The following is a 17,614-nucleotide window of genomic DNA, read 5'->3' on the forward strand; positions in this document are numbered from 1 at the left end:
CTATGGCTGCATTTATTCGGAAGAGCAGTTATGATGTGTATATACAGCATGGGTCATAAAGTATTATAGCCTCAGGTCACAGAAAGGGATGAAGTTCAGCAGTCTGATTGTCCACATATGCAGAACACCAACAACTTTCTTCCAGTCTTGTTTTTTTAACTGCAGCTTATTTGCTTTCTGCGAGGTGGCAGCTGCAAGGGGCTGGTGTGAAGGAAAAAGAGGAAGACGGTACTATCATTAAAGAATAAACAGTAATTACCTTGTAGAAATCTCTAGAGTGATTGATTACCTCTGCAGCTTATAAGAACAGGCCTGGGAATATACAGTAATTGATTTCTATTACTTATGTGTGTTTTCCCTTTAACTTTCTGAAGAAGCAATGTAGTTTAATTGACTTTAATTTCAGATTATGTATTTTTATGACTTTTTCTAGAGTTGGCTAGGAATTAGAATGAACAGAGTTGCTGGCCCCATGAGCCATATTATCAATAGAAAGTAGGAAGATAAGGTGTGTTTGTGAGATATATATGTTATCTCATATCTTGCACCTATCATTGGGTTGCTTTTGTCTTTTAATATAAGTAGTTGTTAGATTTAGATCGGTTTAGAGGAATTCCAGGGTTTATCAAATTTGAGAGTGAGCAGTGTAGTTTTAGCAACGTCTGGCAGAGACACAGTGGGGATGAAACCTCTTCAAGGCAAGCCTGACAGATAAGTGTGGGACAGTCCCTTGAACAGGGTCAAGCTGGGCACCATCAGACATCAAATTGTGCTGTTCCTGCTGTGATGCCATGGGTTCAGTCACATTCCTATGAAATTGCAGGGAACTAAATTTATTTAACCGACACCTTCAACTTATATTGATACTTTGGCATCATGAAAATCAGACATGTTTTGTAATAACAGTAGGCCTTTTGCTGCCTGAGAAATTGAGGCATAGATTGTCACATAGTGCATCCAGGAGAAAAAGAATCAAATTATATATAACCAGACACTTGCCCTTGACAACACTGACAGTGGCTTGGGCTAGATAATATTTTGCCATTACATGAAGTAGAGAAGATGGTATTCTCTGAAGCATCGTGTCTCTTGGCTTCCTGCAAATTACTTATAGGATGCTTCTCTGACATTTTACACATTTTTGTACACTGTACTTTCATATATATAGGTATATGTATATATCTATATATAGTTCCTTTTCACATCAAGCCATAATATTGGTTAATTGACCATTTTCCTTCATTTTGAAAATGACTGTTGCCTTTTCAAATTCTTATTTCCATTGCTTAGCCCAGTGTGTGGCACAGTTTAGGTGACTGAAAATATGTGTTAGGAGTCTATAATGACCGATCTCTGAAATATTGATTATATCATTCATGCAGATGCTATGTCCATTATGCTTTGTTTGGACAAAAGTGATTAGGATGCTATTTATTCTTTGGTACTATAAACAAAGCAATGTTACAAAATAACAAAAGACAGCAGAGCTAAAGGATACCTACAACACTTCTCTAATTTCAATATACTAAGGAAATGCAGATGGCTATAAAGAAATCTAAAACCCCCTAGGAACTGGTGTACCCATATTTGGGGGACCTAGAAAAGATTTTTAAGTTCTTAATATTACTGTGAACTATGATTCTGTGAAAAAATCTACTAGATTAGCAAGAGTCATGTTATTAGCATCTGCAGCTTAAAAGATTTAGGAGTTTTCCAAATGGAGAACTTTTTTTCCTCCTTCTAAACATGGAGCACGATTAATTATTTTAATGTAACAGGTATAAAAAAAGTGAGTTAATTTCTGTTACTTATATATTGCCTTATACAAATAAAATCATGTGCCAAATATCCAAATTTTTATTAATTTCTGATATCTAATTTATACATTTCTCTGAAAATAATATAGAGACTTTTTCAAAATTCAAACCTAAAGATCTTAGCTCAGTAAATTCTCAACAAGTTGACATGGCCGAATAGCTTTCTGTTGAAAGAATTATTGCTTTTATGTTGTGTAAAATATTTGTAACTCTAGGAAATCAGACTGTAGTATTTGAAGCTGTCACTTTAATAGTGAAGGATTTCACAAACAATACAGTGGATCTAAACAATGTAGCTGAAATATGCGACCACAGACATCAGGGTATCACTTGGACAATGCCACCAATAGCATGAGTGACACTTGTCGGTGAAACAGTGGGCGACTGGTACTTAGTGGTCTTGCGCTTTGTCAAGTATTCCTTTTTCTTTTCTTTTCTTTTCTCTCCCCAGTGGCTACTTGTCATTCTCGGAAGACTACAGACTTCCCTTCCCCTGGACCTTTTTGAACTCTGCTGTCTTTGAACATCATGGATATTGCAAAAGAAACTATTTACTAGGCAGTAATTATATGCCACCCCTCATGTAAAGGTAAATGATAATGAGGTATGTGTGAAGAATAGGCAGCTCTGTCAAAGGGGAAAAGAGCGGCTTTTAAAACTTAGAGCCATGCAAAATGCCTTATAGACTTGTTCTGGAGTAACTGTATCAATTAACCCTGCTAAAAGCTCTAACTCAGATGGGCACTGCACACAGCATGTCTACTAGTGTTTTATTATCATGTCCATTATGATGAGTTCTTGTCCTAGACAAAGGGAGAACAGAAAAAGAATTCAGGCTGACAAATTAGACTTGAAATCAGTTTCATTTACATAACGACTGGAAGTTCATTAATAACAGAGTTTTAATTATTCATGCTCTTGTTTCACTAGATACAGCGGTTTTCCCCCTGCTGTGCGGGATGTCTGGATTAGCTAAAATGAACCTTAGCAAACTGATAGGCTGCCCAGATCCTCAGATGCTTTTCTATTTTCACACCAGTAGAGATGGGGGTGGGGTAGGGGAGGATGGAGTGTATGTACAGATTGGGGCTGGGTAAAGAGGAGAGGCAGGAAGGCAAAGAGGAAGGCACCAGAGAAAAAGAAAGGTAGCTAGCAGGATTCTTTTGGATTTACATTTTGCCTTTGCGGAAAAGAAAGAGAAGGAAAAAAGGCAACTTGTAAATTTATACTTCATGGGAGCTTCCACTTGAGATGATAATACTTTAAACATCAATCATTTCAAGATTTCCTGATGGGGCGTACTATTAATATGATTGTGTGCATGAGCAATTCTTTTCTTTCAGACATAGGAGCACTAATAGGGTTTATTTTGGTTTGTTTGCATTTTGAAAAAAAAAAAAAAGGAAGGGAGAAGGAGAGAAGAAAAGAAACTTTTTTCACTCTTTCACATTATCTGGACAAATCTGAGAAACAGATTTAAAGCTGGCTTCCTTACAACTTTCTTTAATAAGAGCAGTGGTGATATTTTCATTCTAACTAGTAATAAATAATGACACTAAGAATACTTTGCTGCAAAGAATTTGGACTGTTTTCACACACATCAGTCTTCTCACTCAGCCTCAGCACTACCTCATGAAGTAAGTAGTTCAGGGACAATTGGACAGGGGATTATTGCATTTCTGGTTCATTTATTGTCTATATATTTTCCTGACTAATTTAGGTGACTGTCTCCAAAAAAGAGAATCCATGACAAATAAAAACAAGACTCAATTGTTCCCAACACCTTTAGAGTTCAGCCAGAGAGGGAAGGAGGCCAGAGGAGAACCTCTCTTCATTTTGAAATCAGACAACAGCTGCAGGTTTGGGTTTCCAGGGCTGTCTTTGGAACAGCTTTGTAACAAAAATTCTTAGTTTGGGGAACCATCATTTACAATAAATAGTAGAAATATTTTAAAGAAAAAAAACTTAGTACAGAGAAATTATATTTAACAAAACCCGACCGAGTACCAAACACTTTGTCTAAGTTCTCCTGCTTGATTTAAATGACACAAAAATTATTATATCCATTTTACTGAGGAGGAAATTGAGCCTCAGAGAGACCAAGAGTTTAGCTAGTAAAGAAGGGGGTAAGATTCAAAATCTTGTCTGTCTGACACCAACTCTCCCCCTGCTATATACACATTTGAAGACAATGATTATTTATATTTTTTATATAAAATTTGTACAACTTGTTTTATTTTTCTATGTTAATTTTCTTTACCCTCCCACTGATAAATGATTTTCTACAAAATAAATACAACAGCCTGTTTTTTCAGAATATGAATAGCTTTCTTAGATCTGGACTAACCAGAAAGTCATAAAAGTCAAATATTTAAACAGGTAATAATACAGGAGCAAGGTGCTAATATGAGCAAGTCCTATTTCTTGTAACAGATAATTGAGTGAAAATTAGACAGACTACCTGATAACTTTAAGTCAAATGCCACATTTGTAGGTCACATAGGAAAAAAATTAATCACCAGAAGCTGCCATCTCTCATTACTTTAAGTTTGCTTCTAAGTAGGCATTTTGTCAACGTACTGTGAAGAGCAATCATGGACTAATTAAGCTAACTTTTCTTCCCTTCCTTCATTCCTTCCTTTCTCCCTCCCTCCCTCCCTCCCTTCTTTCCTTCCTTTCTCTCTCTCTCTCTCCTTCCTCCTTTCTCACAGTTTTCTTCCTTCTTTCCTCTTTCTTTTCTTATTTTTGTAGGGCTACCAGCTATTCATTTCTGCTTTGAGGAATTCTTGTTTACTTGCTCCTTTTAATTTTTATTTCATTCCCTCACTCGTGGGCAGATCCCTCCCCCAACCCTGTTTTGGCTTGTTTTATAAATCTATCTTCATATGGGAAATCTGAATAATTAATTACTGCTTCATTGTGATCAGAAGCTCTCAACATATTTACAATATTTTATCTTTTTATCTCTTTGAAGTATATATATAGATATTAAAGTACAAAGAGGTTACATGACAAGCCTAAAAAAAAAAGTGTTTTGAAAAGATAAAACAAGATACTTTACTAGAGAGCTGCTCCAAGCAACACACTGGATTTCACAGTAAAATGCAATAAATGGAAATAAATGGACAGTTAGCACTATGTACTGATGAAAATCAGAATCAGTGCAGGTGGCTGGGACGTTATTGATACTCAGACATCTGAGATGGTACTTTCTCAAAAATTGTCTTAGCCAATCTAAAAATTAAGCCAAGAAGGACACTCTTGTAAATCTCTGACCAAGGATTACTACAAAAATCTGCTATGTTTTTGAAAAAGATAATGAAAACCAAACTTTTTAAAAGACTGAAACAAACTAATTTTTCAAAAAAGCTTTAACTGCTCAATGGGGGATGTGTTTGTTCTGCTTTAAAAACATATTTTGTTCTATTTTCTGGGCTCCTTTACTCCTTTAAAAACTTAGAAATATTGCCAAAGGACAAAGAAAACAATGGAAGGTTGTATGGGGAAAAGGAGGAGACAGAGGAGACATCTGGATTGCGTTTGATCTGGCAGCTCTCTCCCTGTCCGCTTAGGTGGCTGCTGCCCTGGGCAAGCAGGAGGGGTCTGCCTGGGCTGATATTTGATTTCCAGGTGCAAGTATTCGCTCATCTAAATCCTGACCATATGCTGTCATACATCTGCATAAGTACTGCTGTTTCCTTTTGAACTGGATATGAAACTGAGACATACAAGATAGATGGTCCTGAAGCGGTGAAAACTCCAGCAGTTTTGCAGGGAAGATTTAGGCCATGGAAATGTTTCTTATAGCTTGAGTTCTGACGTGTCTTTTGCCTAGTTAGAAGTGGCATTCGGAGGCAAATTGAGAGGAGTAAGGAGATCAAAATTTTCTAGTCCTGTTTCTGACCATTTTGCTTGTCACGTATAAAGTAAAAGGGGTAACTCTTCAGATCCCTAGAGGCATATCCAATCTGTGGGGGGGAGACATGTTAAATGCACAAATTCTGCTAAATTTCAGTTATACAAGATAAGGAAGTTCTAGAAATCTACTGTGCAACACAGTGCCTATAATTGACCGTATTGTATTGTACACTTGCAAACATATTTTAAGGCTAGATCTCATGTAAATGTTCTTAGTACAATAAATAAAAACAAAATGGAACAAAAACATTTACTAACCATTGGTAAACTGCTATTTCGCAGGATGTTGCTATTTGCCAAACAGAACAGAAAGTCTATGCAGAATAATTATTGATTTAGTGCATTTGAGTGTCATTGGTTTACTCATCTGATCTTGTTATTTTCTTATATTGGGTCTTTGTAAGAATTCAAGATAATACAAGTAAAAGCATCATAGCTGCTTAAAGCATGGCAGTAGTCATTATTATCTGACTGAAAGTTAGGATGCCAGTTTTATCTATTGGGCTTTCAATTTGTAATTTGAAGTTACATAAATTCTATAGTGGCAAATTAAAAGGCATGTGTGATTTGCTCTCAAGAATGGGACCAATGATTGCAAAGGTGACTCCAGCTGTGGAATGATGCGGGGCCTCCATCTGGAGAATGCAGCAGGTATTCAAAGAGAATACTTTGAAAATATCAAAACTTTCATATTTCATCTCTGGGCCATTTTATATATAAACCCATCACTTAAAAAAATTTATTTGGCTGGAAATTTCTGTTAACTCTCACTTTTGTAGATTTTTGGTAGTTTTTATAATTATTAAAGAGAAATTTAAGGGAAAAAATTTAAAGTAGATTTTTGTTAGTGGCATTTTACTATATTCCAATCCTTTGATTGTTAGTTATCATATATATTATATTAATAAGTTAAAACTTAATTCCCTGACAGTGGTAAAGGATAGATAATACTATTAAAAAAAAGGAAAGAAACATTTTCAGAAAAAATAGCTAGTTAGTATTGAATGTCTAACTTTTCTTCTAGTGCATTAAGAGTAGAGAACTATTTTTTTTTAGCATCATTTTAACATTTTAAAAATAGAAAATGGAATTAATGTTCTTGTTCCATACTAACTGACTATTGAGGAAAGGTATTTTTTTCTATATTGAGGACTACAGAGACCTTTAATAGTTTCTGTTAGACAGCAGGGGAAAAAAAAAAAATAAAGGTTAAGAAAAAAATAAATGTCTCAGCACTTGGAAAACTATCCTTACAACAATTTGTGGCATCTGAATTTGGTAGAATTTTTGTTCTCTTTCATGCCATAATTTTTTCTTTTAACAGGTGGAAAATGAATTTAGCACTACATTGGGGGACTCCTTGGATTGCTATTTAAAATATCCAAAGGGTAAATAAAATCTGAATCAGACTTACAATTCTGTGCACTGAGTTTCAGTTTAGGTAATAACATAATTAGGGAAAGAGGAAGAAAGGAAGGGAGAAGAGATAGGGAAGTGAAGTGGAGAAAAAGCTGTAGAAACTTAGAAAAAAGGCCAAAGATAGCAAAGAGGGAAAGGGGAGGAAGGAAACAAAGGAGAAAGAAAATAAAAGGCAAAAGGAAGAGGCCTGGAAGTGGGATGGCAGATCTTTTGAGAAATGTAAAATCACATACTTAGTGGGAGGGCAACTCGAAAGGCAGATACACAGCAATAGAATAAAAACATCTGTGATGAAGCCACTTGAAAATGTTTTGCTCTCCTAGTTTTAAAGCTGTAACCTGTTTAGGAAAGAGGATGCAATAACACTACAAACTGAATTTCATCAATAAATGGGTAATTATGGGCCAGATACATGACTAAATTCTGTGAAGCAACTAAATATGCAACAAGAATAATGACGAATAGAAAAAATAATTTGTATAATATAAGCATTTGCTGTTTCTTTAAGTATCATATTCTAGGTAAATTATTTTAAATCCATACATATTGTAAATGTAACACTTTGAAAATAATCTCAGCAATAAATTCTAACAGTGCATTGATATTTAAATTAATTGCATAGATCCTTACATATTTATTGCTTTATGAGATTATTACACCTCATTTTTTTAAAATGAGAAACTTTGAAATTTGCATCTATAATTTCTGATAATTTAAAAATTATTTGAAACCAAAGATTCAAGTACCTAAATGCTAAACATCAAAAACTCACCATGACCTTTATAATATCTCACTATGGCCTCCATCCTTGATTCTTCCCTTTGTCTTTACATTCTTTCTAAAGTCTTCATTTTAATTCCAAGTGTCTTAAAAATTCCAAATTCCCTTTAGTGTTTGATGCTACATCTAAAATGCTGAACTAGCATGTATGTTTAGGTCTTTGTTAAAAATAATTTGCCAAAAAGCTAGGATACATAAAAATTTTTAAAAATTGTTCTTTTTCCACTTTCTCTTAAATGACTTTTTCAAATACTACAGGGAGGGGTAAAAAACCAAAAATACATGGCTTCCTCCTTTATCATCTTCTAATAGGTAACACACCTTTGGGGTCATGGATAATATGTCCAATACTCAGCATTGCACGCATTGCCACATTTTATTCTTATGAGGAAAAAAACTTTTAACTGCTGCCATTTTTCAGGGAGGTAGAAATCTATCAAGTGTCACACAGCACAGTGTTGGAGACAGAATAGAATTCAGGTCCGGCCAATTCCAAAGCCCACATTCTGGGACTTCCCTTGGTGGTCCAGTGGTTAAGACTCCACGCTTCCACTGCAGGAGGCACGGGTTCGATCCTTGATCAGGGAACTAGAATCCCGCGTGCCACATGGTGTCGCCAAAAAATTAAAAAAAGAAAAACAGAAAAACCCCAAAACAACAACAAAAACAAAGCCCACATCCTTGTACATCCTGCCTTCTAGTTAGTTATCTACTTTCCACCTTCCATGCATAGGCTTCTGAAAGTAAGGTTCTCTAGGGCAGGTACCAGGTTAAACCCATCTATGCTTTGATACAGTGACTGGCCCAGAGTAGGTTCATAAAAAGTTTTGGAAAAGGATAAAATCCAAGTTTCAACTTTATAATTAAATTACTCTTAAGCTTTGGAGAAAATGACTGCTTCTCCTTTTTGGTTAGCTTTCTGATTACCTAAAACGGATCTGCATGTTCTGTGAATGGGGTTCTGGAAGGAAGGAAGTTACAGTGTGGTATACCTGATCATGTACTGGGCCTCCAGACTTGCTGGTCCTACACCAGCAGTCCTCAATTTGTTGTTTAATGTTATTTATACAAACAGGATGTTCACTCTGAGTTTCTGCAGAGGAATCCCTTCTATTGTTAAACTGAGAAATCATCAAATCCTAGGGTGGTACATGCTTTAGAATTATGGGGCCTTTTTACCCCCCTGGTTTTGGTTCTAACACATATTAAGCAAACCTGGCTTGGTGGGACCAAAAGTGATAGAAAAGGAAAGCAAGGAGCATTCCAGAGATGGAGGTCCCAGATGAAAGCTTTGCTCTTAATTTATGAATGTTTGTTAAGCGGCATTTTCGAGTTTGTAGTCCATTTATTGCGATTTTTTTTTTAATTTAAATATATTTATTTATTTATCTATGGCTGCGTTGGGTCTTCGTTTCTGTGCGAGGGCTTTCTCTAGTTGCGGCAAGCGGGGGCCACTCTTCATCGTGGTGCACGGGCCTCTCACTGTCGCGGCCTCTCTTGTTGCGGAGCACAGGCTCCAGACGCGCAGGCTCAGCAATCGTGGCTCACGGGCCCAGTTGCTCCGCGGCATGTGGGATCTTCCCAGACCAGGGCTCGAACCCGTGTCCCCTGCATTGGCAGGCAGGTTCTCAACCACTGCGCCACCAGGGAAGCCCTATTGCGATGTTTTTGCATACTCTCACCAGGTGTTTTTCAACGAAGCACTAAACTTCCCCTTGTAGACTCAAAGAGGATACCTTCAGGTAGGTTTAATGCAGAATATTAAGACTGCATTAAGATTAAGTCTTAAATGTTCTGCTACCAATTAGCCCTCTAGTATTTCTGTAAGCCTTGAATTTTTGATGCGATCAATGACACCAGTGGAGCCATCTTCTGTGGAGTGGTTATTAAAGATATAAAAATCAATACAAAGATGATACTTGGAAATCTATATCACAAGATAATGAATCACCATGAGAGCCGACTAAGAAGAATGTCAGCAAACCAAACAGAAGTTTTGTGCATAACAAAGTGTTTCATGCTGGTAGAATTTAAGTTAAATTTTGCATGAGACAGAAGTCTTCAGGCTACACTTATGATACATTTGCATGACAGGGTTTTAATAAGATGAAGACACAAGTCCAACTATGCAAAGGGTTTCTAGTGAATTTGAAAGAAAAAGTAAAAGAAAAAAAAAGGAGAGTGAAGATAAAGATGTTCACAACTGAGCAAATAATAGCATGATTTAACTTTAATGACAAAATAGCATCAAAACTTTCCCTGTCAGTAATCCTCATTCAATTTCTTTTAAATGAAGTATTATTTGCCTGCACCTTAAGTCCGTAAGTACTGATTGTTATTGGAGCTGTGTATTGGAGCTTCACAGAATAGTCCAAATTTAATTTGAACTGGGGATTGATTTCATTTCCTTCAAAGGAAGATTTTTTTCCCTTCCAAAATTGAGCTGGTGCATGACTTTGCAAGTTCATTTCGGTTTTCTCCTTGACACAATTGTAAGTGACAGGAGAACATTTATGTGTTTTGTCCTTAAGGGATATCACGATATTGCTAATGATGCCACAAATGACTAGGAGCTATTCTTTGGCTTTAGAGATATGGATTCCCTATGATCCCATATCATTCACTGCCAGAAAAAGCAAAAATAAGCAAGCCTGTTACAGTCGCCAGTCGACAACACCACTGTATATTTATTAGATATCGAGTTTTATGCCTGAGATTTCCCAATTTACAACTACATAAATAAAATTTTATAGTCAGGGATTAGATGAGGGTGTGTTTTTGTATATGCTGGGTGGTGCAAAAGTCATAAATGTTTCTATTTCCTTCTTTCTCTAGGCACATATATGAGTCTCTCCTTGGAACTCTCAAGTGGAAGCTGTTATGGAGGGACATGCTCACAATCACTTCACATCAAGTCCTTAACGGCAAAGTCTGGCTCTTCATTAATCAGTAAACTTACTGATTTAGAGACAGATGTCTTTGTTTTTCTTGGAATTTTTTTCATCTACGTCTCATCCTGGTGCCAACACATTTTTTTAGAAAATGAAACAATGATTAGTTTATTTTATTGAATATTAAGTTTGGTTTTCTCTGTGTTTTCATTACATGTTTCAAAGGTTGACTTAATCACCTGTGAGTTGTTATGAAGTCAGTCAGGGTGGAATTCCCAGAGATTTTTTTTCTCCCAACACATATCACATAACAATAAGAGAGCTACACACACCTTGTGTAGTTTTAACAAGTCTTCGCAGTTTCAACTTAATTTGTTTCCCTCTCCTTTATCCCCCGAGGCTCCCAAAGCAAATGAACCATTCAGTAGCATAAAACAAGGGGAATTAGTTTAGACTTCAATAAAACACAGACCTCTAGCTGGCAGTATCTGCCCTGATGCAGAGTGTCTGCAGTTTAAAATATTGCGGTGTCTTGATTGTCCTGACACCTCACAATTGTCCTCTTGAACCCTCATTGCCTGGGGAACCTCAACACTCACAGCTGTTCAGTTCTCAGGCTCATCCTCAATGGTGCTGATATTTCATCTCCTTTACCTTTATCTGTAAAATCTACACTACAGATGCATGAATATACTTAGCAGTTTTCCAATAGTTCTAGACTCAGGGGTTACCTTGGATAGTCTCTTTTAAGTGGTATGAACAAAAAATAAGTTTGAGAGATGCTATTCTCATAGGCAAGAGGTTCATAGATAGCATTTGAGGAAATATATTTTTTGTGGAAGAAAATGTTTTTGCATCTCATCCAAGCTATGAAAACCTTTAGCCCTCAAAAGTCAGTAGTCCTGTTTGCTTGGGGAATAGGTTTTGATGTCTTAAAAGATATTATTGATTCATTTACAAATAGTTAATGATGGTATGCTATGTGCTCAGTGCTGGGGATGCATTTTGTATCAGGGAAACAGTGAGAAGGGTGTTCAGCAAGACTGTGAAGCTGCTCCTCCTGTGAGATCACGTTTTACAGTTTTGGGGGGAACAGTTGGTTAGTGTCTTTAAAAGTTTGGTTAGCAAACAAATTTAAACTGGATAAGTGTCTAAACCTGGAGGAAATAATCAAACATTATTCTTAATAGGTGAAAGAAATGAGATGTATAGAAATTATCTAAGAGCAAATCCTTCCTAATGGACTAAATGATAAAAACTTGACCCCAGAATTGGGCAGGTAAATCATATGGAGAAAGTTAAGGTTTCAGACAATGTATGTTTACCAGATAAAAACTGGTGGGGATAAAATAAGCTGGGGGGATAAAAAGGGTCGATATCTAAAAAAGGGCAAGCTGAACAAGAAAACTCCACCTTCCATACAGTTAAGATGGGCCCTTACAAAGGGGAGAAAACCCACAGAGGGCATTTATAATATCATGTGAACACAAATAGTTTTTAAAATCTATAATTTAATTTAGAAATCAAGAAGACAGATGTATTATTTTATAATGCCATGTCTTATATAATCTAATATTAATGTATTTTTCTAGCTTCTATGAAATGAAAGAGTGGTTTTAATTAACAGGAAATTAACACAAGATGGAAGCCAAGAGAACAATTACCCAGGAGTTGCACATCAGACCATTTTGGAGTTTTATCTTTGCAAACAAGCCCAGAAATAGGAATACTTCTAAACTTTGATGAGTCAATGCTTCACCAGACCTCTTAATGGTCAACCTTCCTACTGGCTAGTTGACTCCTATGAATCCAGGGAATTGGGTGAATCCAACTCTTAGTGGGTCTGGTTTCAGGAGAAACAAAGCAGGATAAAAATATAGTAAGGCAGGGAGAGTTTAAGTTATAACACAACTAAATATGTTTAAAAAAAGAATAGAAAGAAATATAACAAAATGTTAACAATGCTTTTCTCAGGGTGTTGGCATAAACAATTACTTTCTTTTTCTTCTTTGCATGTTTTGATATTTATAAATTTTCTACCATAGCATTTCTACTTTAACCAGAAAAAAATAGATCAATGAAAAGTATAATCTAACAGTTAAAATTACTATTATTATATACAGAAGAATACATTTTACCACTGGTAATGCCTTTGGCTATAGAGGAATGATGATTCACACAGAAAGATGTTTTATACCTTAACTTAATTGGAAAAGCTTTGGGCAAAATCAGAACTACAGATCCTAGAAGCTGAAAACAGTGAAGATTTGATTGACATGAGGAAGAAAAGGTAAGATGAATGGAAGGTCTTCCAGACAGTGAGAACAGTCTCTTAGAGTGTGTAAGAACATGATGAATGTGAAAACAAGGCAAAGTGAGCCTTATATGAAAGTGAATAATAAATGAGAAGAGATTAGAAAGTAAACTGGCCTTGAATCTGAAAGTAAGAGCAATGACAAAATTCTGTATTTTTGACGTCAAAATTAAGAAACTCTGTTGGGAAATAAGTTTATGGAATGAGTAAAATGAACCTTAGAGTCAGATTGATTTCTACTTTGTGAGGCGGGGCTCTAAGTCATTAGCATTGGGTCTGTTTTATTAACACTACACTTTTCCTTTACTTCCAAGAAAAAGCACATATAATGCTTTTACTCTTCATAATTCTCTTGCTTAGTGAAATATTCATTGATTTTTCTGAATCTGTAGCCCATCTGCTTACAAAACACTCATTGACTTCATGGGACTAAATAATAAGTATTGGCTGATGTTAATGTACATACATGCAATAAAACTGTCAACTCAGTCATCTTCCTGGTATACCTGAGTATATAAGAAAACCATTGTTAGTCAGGGAGGCAGCACTGTCTGAAAGGTGATGTACCTAATGGAAAGATCATGGCCTTTGGCTTCAGAAAATCATAAGTTCAAGTCCTGGCCCTGTCACTTGTTACTTGTTAAATTTAATCAAATTAAAATTTTGAGCCTTATTTCCTTTTTAAAAAAATTTATTTATTTATTTTTGGCTGCATTGGGTCTTCATTGCTGCACGCGGGCTTTCTCTAGTTGCGGTGAGCAGGGGGCTACTCGTTGCGGTGCGCGGGCTTCCCCTTGCGGTGGCTTCTTTTGTTGCGGAGCACGGGCTCCACGCACGTGGGCTTCAGTAGTTGTGGCACGCAGGCTCAGTAGTTGTGGCTTGCGGGCTCTAGAGCACAGGCTCAGTAGTTGTGGTACGTGGGCTTAGTTGCTCTGCAGCATGTGGGATCTTCCCGGACCAGGGATGGAACCCATGTCCCTGCATTGGCAGGCAGATTCTTAACCACTGCACCACCAGGGAAGCCTTGAGCCTTATTTCTTTGACTTTAAACTGGGGACAATACATTTTCCTAATAAAAATTTTGTGAGGATTAAATGAAATATATGTAAATTAAAGCATAAAGTGCCAGGCATACAACAAATTGAATAAATGGCAGCTATGATTAGCATTGTCTTCAGCTTACTCATGGTTTACTTTCCCAGCACAATGCAACTTAGAGTTCCAAGAACAATATCTAATTTTAGTTTTCTTTGTGTGAGTCAAGCTTTGGATTATTAATATGAGAATGATCTCATTTTTTGCTTAGATAGCAAATGGTTAGTTTATAGAACTAGATATGAAATAGACTCATCTTTTACATTCTCAAATCTTTCTCTGTCCAGGTCAATGATACTAGCTTTCTCTTTCACGTTGGGGCTGGTCAGAAACCCAAAGAAAGCAGTTGATGAACCTCAGAGACTCTGGATTTCTATTTCAGATAGATGGGATTACTCAGTAAGCTTTATACCCATGACCAACATTTGGGTCTTAAAGGCTTGAACTTAGCTAGAGTAGCTGTAGTTCTTCCTGAGGGAGATGAATTCTTTCCATCCATCCTGGAATCTTCACTGCTGCAATCTGAGGGGAGATCCTCATATTCCAGCTAAGCTTGGGATTTTTGTGGTAGGTCTATTTGCACTTTCACTGGGCATAGAAGAGTGAAAGACTTGTTTGCTGGCAGTTACCCAGCTTTCATGGTGAGTTAACCAATCCCATAAACTCCTCCTTTGCTTTGCTTTCAGTGGTCAAACAGCTTATTACATAGACCCTAGATAATATAAATATAGGACCACTGGTTATTTAGCCCAGAGAAGCACTACATATCCAAGCTCTATTCATTATTAAAACCCTATCTTGGATCCCACCTCTTCCATCATATCTTCTACAAAATTCATAATTTATAATACTGAGATGAGTACATGCATGTATTTTTTTCCTGATGTTAATATTTATTTTGTATGTGTTGATTTTAACTCTATAAATAAACTTCAGAGAGTAGGAGCCATACTTTACACTCTCTTTATACTTTGTTGTGAACAGTTTTGGACATATTATAGACCTCCAATAAAATTAGTTAAATGAGTTTTTTTTTAAAGTTCTCTAAACATCTAGCTGGTGAGACTAAAAAGTAAATTTAGTGTATATTTTTCTGTGATTTTAAAGTTTCCAGTGAATGTGAAAAGGTTCCATTTTAAACTAAATTTTCATTCTTGAAATGATGGGATCAGTGGGGTAGAGTAGGCAGATAGGTGTATGAAAAAACTGACCGCAGAATGTAGATTTGTTGCATGTTAAGATTTGCTAAACATTTTTGTTACTTGAAAGTTGTTCCTAAAAATCAGCCTTTATTTTTGAGTCTTCTTTATTTATTTCTTCAAATTATATATCAAAATTTTACTCAGATACATGTTAATTGATCAACCTCACTCAGAACATTCAGATGCAGATTTGGGGCTAGAACTCAAAAATGGGATACCAGCAATGTATTTTTAACAATGATACTTTCCTGAAATGCTGGTTACAGAGAACAGACATTATCCATTCATGTTTCTTACATTACCATAGCAATCAAAGTTTATTTATAGCATAGAGACCCCAGAAAAATTATACTGGAATATTTTAACATAAAACAATTTAAAATTTCTAAACTATTACACTGAAGCAATTGTCTTAATAGCTAATATTATCCCTTCCAACTATTACTTGTCTTACTTTCAATATTATAATTATGTGATATTATTCAGGATTATATTAAGATCTACTATATTTACTAGATATATTTTGAAAACAGGAACATGAAAGAAATGCACTGAAATTTGAGTAAGGATCATTATGGGGACTTGTATCTATTTTATTTATTTTTAAATTTGAAGATCTAATTAGCTTTATTAGGCAATTCATGAATCGGGCAGTATCCCATGTAGCAACTAGAAGGGCACCCCCTAGTATCTATTGCTTTTATGAAAAATTTTCTCTTCCAATAAATAACATACTGTTAATACCTATTCTTTAGAAGACACATCATTATGTCAACTTTGCCAAATTTTGCCTCTTTAAATGATTTTAACACTAAGTATCACTGTTGACTAAATATTATAATAGTGTGGTTAATTTAAAAAAATTCTAACTTCAGTTTAGGTCTTCTTATTAAAATTAATAGTCTCTAAATGGTTCAGCAGATAACTTGCTTAAACCTTATAATAGCATTTTCTTCACTTGGGTTATTAAAGTAAAAATATAGCCATAATCAATGATAATATTAGTAACAAATAACTAAATTAAGTAAAACAAACCATATCCCTATATATTTTTATCTTTTAAGTTACCTTTGGAAATAGGATAGTGATCAATTACATTTTGGAGGTGAGAAAACTAGGTCAGACAGCAGTTAAGGGCCACTTTTGGATTGAACCCAGGTTTTTGAGGGTTCTATAAACCATGCACTGGTGGTGTTTTCTTTTCTCTAATCTGTTACTTTTGGTCATGAAAGGAAAGAAGGGGATGGTAGATTTGAGAAATTGCTTTTGGTAATGGAGGAGGGGGAAATCCAGTGACTTGTTCTGACCAACAAGCACTATGGTTATTCTTCTTAGAAGAGAAGGATGGATGCGAGTGGAAACGGACTATTGGCAAATCTACTGGAGAGATGAAGTCATTAGCCATATGTAGGCTCATTAAGCTCTAATGGTGATCATAATCATCAGTGATTTGGAAGAATGGTGTCTCCATTCCCTTGAAAGGCTTTTTGTTTTGTAGGTTCCTTTTTATTCTGCTTCCTGAAACTCTATGCCAATTGATGTTTGCATGTTTCTGAAATGGCGATGAACCTTCTAATTGATTCTCCCACTACACGGTGCGCCGAGCTGGCAGGCGCCCCGCTGTCAGGTCACTTTCACGTCACACCACCTACGGCTGGCCGGGGAGCCATTCAAAGAGCAATGGGATGCCAATTATTCTCCTTCCTGGCATTTACATGAAAGGTATAATATATCTCCTTTAGGAGAAAGGCTGCTAAAAGGGAATTGGGAGTTTGGTTCCCTTAATAATTCCCATAACCACTGAGTTTCTGGACTAAAGGAGAATTGAGAAACTGAAGCAAATAAAATGAGGAGGTAGAATAAAAGCATTTTAGTTAATCAGTAAATCTAGTGTTTAGTAGGTGTCACGCAATATTTTAAGTGCTTTACATCAACTCATTTGTTTATACTATGCCATAGCTCTTGAGAGTGAATACTATTATTTTTCCCACTTTGTAGATGAGAAAACTGAAGACCACAGTGTCATAGCTAATAAATGGCAGAACCACAATTTGAGTTTAGGTTGGATCTAAAGCCTAGGTTTTTAGTCATTCTGCTATAGATGATATCAAAGATCCTCTTGAGTCTACCTTAGTATAGAATCAATAGCTTCTAGGTATATACAATTATTTAACAAGC

At 35.9% G+C, this 17,614-nt stretch overlaps 2 long non-coding RNA genes across 3 annotated transcripts in view; both read right to left on the reverse strand.

Annotated features, from left to right (window-relative positions):
• The window catches only part of LOC309641586, a 1,028,702-nt gene that overhangs the window by 76,414 nt on the left and 934,674 nt on the right, over nucleotides 1–17,614 (reverse strand). The window lies entirely within an intron of this gene.
• Nucleotides 1–17,614, reverse strand: part of LOC309641511 — a 74,288-nt gene that overhangs the window by 27,935 nt on the left and 28,739 nt on the right. For both annotated transcript variants that reach the window (XR_014252652.1, XR_014252653.1), the window contains one exon: nucleotides 1–2,620. This exon is cut by the window's left edge and continues 27,935 nt beyond it. This is a non-coding gene — a long non-coding RNA (uncharacterized lncRNA). The remainder of the gene's footprint in view (nucleotides 2,621–17,614) is intronic.

Source organism: Balaenoptera physalus, assembly GCF_965194825.1.
Source record: "Balaenoptera physalus genome assembly, chromosome: 1".
Taxonomy (NCBI): Eukaryota; Metazoa; Chordata; class Mammalia; order Artiodactyla; family Balaenopteridae; genus Balaenoptera; species Balaenoptera physalus.